A 7,042-nucleotide genomic window follows, 5' to 3' on the forward strand; every position below is an offset into this window, starting at 1 on the left:
TCATCGTATCGACCAAGGGGTCCTAGAATGATGCAAGAGGGCTTATTCTAATGGAAATGAAAATTTCAAGTGCCCTTTTTAAGTGACCAAAAAAATTGGAGGGCACCTAGGCCCCCTCCCATGCTCATTTTTTCCCCAAAGTCAATGGATCAAAATTTTGAGATAGCCATTTTGTTCCGCATAGTCAAAAACCATAATAACTATGTCTTTGGGGATGACTTACTCCCCCACAGTCCCTGGGGGAGGGGCTGCAAGTTACAAACTTTGACCAGTGTTTACATACAGTAATGGTTATTGGGAAGTATACAGACGTTTTCAGGGGGATTCTTTTGGTTTGGGGGGTTGGGTTGAGGGGAGGGGGCTATGTCGGAGGATCTTTCCTTGGAGGAATATGTCATGGGGGAAGAGAAACTCAATGAAAAGGGCGCAGGATTTTCTAGCATTACTATAAAAAAAAAATGAAAAAATAAACATGAAAAAGTTTTTTCAATTGAAAGTAAGGAGTAGCATTAAAACTTAAAACGAACAGAGATTATTAAGCATATGAGGGGTTTAAAAATACTTTAGTATAAAGAGCGAGGTATTTAGGAAGAGATAAATATTTCGCTCTTTATGCTAAAGTATTGACAGAACTTAAGATTTAGTATAAAGAGCGAGGTATTAACGAGGGGACAAACCCTCTCATATACATGATAAAATATAAGAATATAAAAGTTTGTTAGGTAAAAAAATTGGAGGGCAACTACGCCTCCTTCCCCACCCCTTATTTCTCAAAATCTTCTGATCAAAATTAAGAGAAAGCCATTTAGCCAAAAAAGAATTAGTATGCCATTTTCACTTGAATAATTTATGCACGGAGAGCCAAAATCAAACATGCATTAATTCAAAAACGTTCAGAAATTAAATATAAAAAAAAACTAGTTTTTTTAACTGAAAGTAAGGAGCGACATTAAAACTTAAAACGAACAGAAATTACCCCATATATGAAATGGGTTTTCCCTCCGCAATCCCTTGCTCTTTACACTAAAGTTTGACTCTTTGCCACAATTCTAATTTTTAAAACAACTAAAGACTTTAGCGTAAAGAGCGAGGGATTGCAGAGGGGAAACCATATTTCATATACGGGGTAATTTCTGTTCGTTTTAAGTTTTAATGTTGCTCCTTACTTTCAGTTAAAAAAACTAGTTTTTGTTTTTATTTAATCACAAACATGATCAATGTGATCATGAACCTGCAGATCAATACATAACTGACCTAAAGCTGTTGGCTCGTGAGTGTGCATATTCCACAGCAGACATAAGAGAAGAAATGATAAGAGACAGACTTGTGTGTGGTGTCTACTCAGCAAAGGTAAGAGAAAAACTTCTCCAAGCAGGTTCAAATCTAACTCGTTCACAAGCAGTTACCATTGTGCAAGCCCATGTAGAAACCCAGGTGCAGCTCAGAACAATGTTACAACCTGATGCAATCAGCAATCAAGCTTTTCAAGAAATGCAAAGCAGGAGATTGATTTTACAAGAAAAAAAAGAAATCAAACCATACCCAACCAACAGCCTGTTACTTCTGTGGTGGGGAATATTTACCCTCACACATGTATACAGCAACAGAAAAGATTTGTATTAACTGTGACAAACTGAACACCTTTGCAAAGGTAGCAAAAGGACAGTGAACACAATAAACCAGCAACAGCTTCCCTATGACCCATGAAACATCAACAATTATGAGTTTTTTTTTATTGAAGTTGTAAACATGGAGTTGGGTGATAATCAGCCATATGCAAAGCTTATGATCAATGGGCAAATCAGCATTATTTTTTAAATCTACACTAGTGCCCAAGCAAATATTGTACCAGAAAAATGTTTGAACTAAATCAAAACAAAGGCCAAAAATCAGCAAGACACTACAAATCCTCACCAGTTTAGGAGGACAGAGAATCCCTAGTGTCTGCAGTTTCACTTGTGAATATACCAATGGATGCAATGAAACACAACCCTTCTTTGTAGTAAAAGATGCTGCTATACCAATCCTAGGCTTTGAAACAAGCAGAAAACGGAAATTAGTCAAGCTCATACTGATGGTTGAAAACATAATCCCAAAGTCAAACCCTTTCATAGAGGAATTCCAAGACATTTTCCAAGGTATTCAACAACTTTAAGGAGAGTGTCACATTACTCTCAAAGAAGGAGCTAAACCGAAGACCATACCAGCCAGGCACATCCCAATAGCCATCCAGGACAGATTCAACAAGGGGCTAGATAGAATGGAAAAACTTAGTGTCATCAAAAAAGTCACTTACCCCACAGGCTGGGTGAATGCACCAGTTTTGGTTGAAAAACCTGGCAAAAGCCTCTGGGTATGCATTGATCCACATAATTTATACATGGCTATCAAAAGACCCCACCACCTAATACCCACATTTGATGAAGCAATATTATAGCTGATGTAAATACAATATCCTACACAGTCAAGCCTGATGAAGGGGTAGCCTACATACACAGCCACTAAGTCAAAATCATAGCCCAGTATTTCACATGCTGGTACCCATGTCAAGCACTAGTTGCTTGATCCTGATACAACACCAAATTGCCCTCTACAAGACCTGCACTGGTTACTCTGTGAAGCCAGTCCAAAGGCTCAACCTATACAGTAAACCAACCTCTGGAGTGAATTGAAGGAGCAAGAGTGGTACCCCCCCCTGAAAGGAAAGTGTAAAGTAGAATGAAGTGTCTATAAATATTAGTTCAGCCAAAGTAAAATTAGAGGGAAGTGTCTTGTAAATTGTGTTGTATTAAAATGCAGTAAGAATAGAATCGGTTTTATTTGCACAATCTCTTGTAGTCATAAAAACTAAATGGCACTTTTGCTTACAAAAAAAAAGATTTAAATCAAATGATGAAAAAATCATAAACCAACAATTGTTATACTTTGATACAAAGAAAGGGATGAATGAGTTGGAAAAACGATTTGTATATGAAGGAGGTGCTGCTAATCTGTCAATGTTCTTTGACCTAGTACTTTGATGTTTCACTAAAACTGGTGGTAGTATTGATCTGTGTTTATCACTTCTGAGAAGATATTGGTCAAACTCAAGGATCAAACTGAGACAATGCTCTTGAAGAGAGGGAATTTGAAAAGTGGATAATGCCAACTTATATTCAGTAAAAACATTGCACAATATTACTGTGACTGCTCTTTTTTGTATTTGGCTCAAGCTGGTCACTTAGATAAATAGTGTTATTGAATTGTAGGCCCCATACATGACATGCATACTCTAGAATTGGTTGGATGTAAGTGAGGTAGGCTATCCTTAGTTGTGCCACTGAGAAACCAAATCAACACATTAGTATAACTGTTCGCTTTGCACTATTTGCCTTTTTGATAATTGTATTGACACAAAGGCTGAAAGAGCAGTCAATGCTAAACTTAACACCAAGCACTACTGCCAAAGATTCACTAGGATAAGGAGGAGGAGTGCACACAAAGTCTCTCTTCAGGGGATTAAAGTGAAGGATTTTAGTCTAATTCAATCAAGTTTTCTCATTACTTGTTGATCCAAATTTGTCATCTTCTTTGTCAATACATGGATTATGTATTCAGGCATATTTTGTAAATAAAGATCTTCAAAATAATTTTCCTTTGCTTCTATGTTAACTTGGGTACATAAATTTAAATGTATCAAACTTACTTTTTCTAACCTTGCCTTCCATAGCTCCATTTTTTATTAATACTTTCACATGATCTTTTTAAATCAATAGGTACATTTTGACCCTCACATTGATTTATTCAAAAGGCCCATTTTTCCACCAAAAAGGTCAGTTTAATAATTAAATTCCCATCCCTAAACACATTTGCACCATCATTTTGATTTTCTTTAATAAAAATAATTTTTTCTACTTTGAGTTCATGTTTCCTCCTAATCACTTTGGCACAAGATAGCCAGCCTTCTTCACAATAGTTCAAAAGGAAAGTATAAGTAGCTCCTATTCAGTCATATAGCTCTATGAATAATCTAGCTTATAATGGACTGTTTTTATGTAGATTAGGGCTTTTCTTACTTTTGTAAAAAGTCTTTAAGTTCCTCACTTATATTTTTGGTAAAATTCTAGTGAATTCACTTCTTGCTATCTCTGAAAGAGTTTAGGTTAGAAAAATGAAACTTTCAGGGATGGGTCTACAGGCTAAAGTATGTCCCAGGAAGGTATTTTAAGGTACCCACCTCCTCTCCTTCTCTCTCTAGAGGGCTCTGAAATTCGCCCCACATGAGAGGTCTATACCTATCAAAATTTTGACAAAACAGCATTTAACCTTAATTTTCAGGGTAAAATTCTAGTGAATTGACTTCTTGCCATCTCAGAAAGGGTTTAGGTTAGAAAAATGAAACTTTCAGGGATGGGTCTACAGGCTAAAGTATGTCCCAGGAAGGTATTTTAAGGTACCCACCTCCTCTCCTTCTCCCTCTAGAGGGCTCTGAAATTCGCCCACATGAGAGGTCTATACCTATCAAAATTTTGACAAAACAGCATTTAACCTTAATTTTCAGGGTAAAATTCTAGTGAATTGACTTCTTGCCATCTCGGAAAGGGTTTAGGTTAGAAAAATGAAACTTTCAGGGATGGGTCTACAGGCTAAAGTATGTCCTGGGAAGGTATTTTAAAGTACCCACCTCCTCTCCTTCTCCCTCTAGAGGGCCCTGAAATTCGCCCACATGACAGGTCTATACCTATCAAAATTTTGACAAAACAGCATTTAACCTTAATTTTCAGTTACTAGTTGTTTTTTCTCTGCCTTTAGTTGTGAAGATGCAATTCCTGTTATATGAGTAGAATTCTGAGCCATGTCAATGTTTTTTTCAAAATTTAGGAAATGTATTTGCATATCTTTAAGACCTTATAAAATGGAATTGAGCAAAGTTATGAAGCTGAAAACAATTTTGTTGTACTTCAATTAAGCAGAAGATCTATTTTGCAAGGTTTCACTTTTATAACATACATATTTGTAAAGGTCATCAAAGGTCAGGGCCCTCTAGAGCAAGAAGGAGTTGAGGTAGTTGCTTCAAAATACCTTCCCAGGACATACTTTAGTCTGTAGATTCATCCCTGAAAGTTTCATTTTCCTAACCTAAGCCCTTTCTGAGATAGCAAGAAGTCAATTAACTAGAATTTTACCATATTTTTTAGAAACATGAACTATTCTGTGGAGCTGGCAGTGTGTTTAGAGAACACAGGGGCTTCATATTAATTAGTTTAATTAGCCTAGTACTAGAAGGCAAGTGCTGTGTCCTGTGATTGACTTTTCACTAGGCCTATCTTTACAAAGTAACACACAATTTCTCTATTATATGGCTTTTTCATTTAAAAAAATTGTCAATTATATTTAAAAATGCAATGGAATTTACTTTTCCAGAAATGAGTTTGCCAAAAAGTGTACCTTTAGTTATGTTATTCTTTTTGACATGTTGAAAATATCCCATTAAACATGCAGTTTTAGCTACATCACTTCTTTCTTCAACTTGTGAAGCAAATTTTGTATCAAGTAGGCTATCTTATAAACAAAATGATTGCAAAGAGCATCTCTAGCAATTGTCCCTGAACAGATCTTGTTAGTTCTACCTTGAGATGATGATCCTAAATTTTGTCCAACCCAGGCCTCTACATCCCATCAATCATGGAATAAATAAAAAAATTTGCATAGCTGCATTGCATCAATTCCATTTGATTTCTTTTCATTCCTAGCTAATGTTTGCGCCACCCCTGAGATTTATCCATGCCTCTCTAGGAGGTTGGTAGGCAGGAGAGGTGTCCATACCCAGATAGTCAAGGGGCATGGTATATATAATAATTTTTACTCTGCATTATTACCCCTTCCCCCCAAGCAATACCCTGAATAGGCCTACTACCTGGGTAAAAGTGAAGCCAGCCTTGAAGTGGAATGGTAACCTACAACTCTTTTTTGGTAAAATTCTAGTTAATTGACTTCTTGCTATCTCAGAAAGGGTTTAGGTTAGAAAAATGAAACTTTCAGGGATGAATCTACAGACTAAAGTATGTCCCAGGAAGGTATTTTGAAGCAACTTCCTCTACTCTATCTCCCTCTAGAGGGCCCTGACCTTTGATGACCTTTATAAATATGTGTGTTATAAAAGTGAAGCCTTGCAAAATAGATCTTCTGCTTAATTGAAGTACAACCAAATTGTTTTCAACTTCATAACTTTGCTCAATTCCATTTTGTAAGGTTTTAAAGATATGCAAATACATTTCCTAAATTTTGAAAAAAAAACATTGATATGGCTCAAAATTCTACTCAAATAACAGGAATTGCATTTTCAAAAGGCAGAGAAAAAGCAACTAGTCACTGAAAATTAAGGTAAAATGTTGTTTTGTTAAAATTTCAATAGGTAATAGACCTGTCATGTAGGCAAATTTCAGGACCCTCTAGAGGGAGAAGGAGTGGAGGTGGGTACTTAGAATACCTTCCCGGGACATACTTTAGCCTGTAGACCCATTCATGAAAGTTTCATTTTCCTAACCTAAACCCTTTCCGAGATGGCAAGAAGTCAATTAACCAGAATTTTACCCTCTTTTTTATTAAGCATTTCCTTCAAAAGAGCTGTGGATCTAGGATATCAGCCAGTACCTTTTCATGGAGGAATGAGGGAAGTTAAATGCACAGAACATCCTAGTTTAGGTTCACCTAGGCTCTGTTCCTGATAGCTTAATTTGCTTGACTTAGTTATTTTACAAGATAGTAAACAGTCCAATCATCTAGAATTTTTTCAAAGGTTTTCTATCAAATTCTAATACTGAATGAAACAACGAAAAGCAAACTCATTTCTTTATAAGTACCTTTCGGCTTAGCTCAGCACATGGAAGATAGCACGTTTTCAAATTTCAAAAAAACTAAATGAGCGCTATCTATATCCTGCAAAAATTATTTTTACTTTTATTCATTCTTTTTTCTCTCTTAATTTAGTGGTCTCTGACATGGAACTCTAGATATTGCCTGAAACTCAAATCTTTATCTTTTTTCAAGAATACTCAAGTTC

General features: G+C 36.1%; 1 protein-coding gene across 1 annotated transcript in view; it reads right to left on the reverse strand.

The window, feature by feature from the left end:
* The window catches only part of LOC136024779 (uncharacterized), a 77,225-nt gene extending 70,336 nt beyond the window's left edge, over positions 1-6,889 (reverse strand). The window contains exon 1 of the mRNA XM_065700235.1: positions 6,843-6,889. The gene's annotated coding sequence lies outside the window, so the exon portion shown is untranslated. The remainder of the gene's footprint in view (positions 1-6,842) is intronic.
* Positions 6,890-7,042: the final 153 nt, after the last annotated feature.

This window comes from Artemia franciscana, chromosome 3 (genome assembly GCF_032884065.1).
Source record: "Artemia franciscana chromosome 3, ASM3288406v1, whole genome shotgun sequence".
In the NCBI taxonomy this organism is placed as follows: Eukaryota; Metazoa; Arthropoda; class Branchiopoda; order Anostraca; family Artemiidae; genus Artemia; species Artemia franciscana.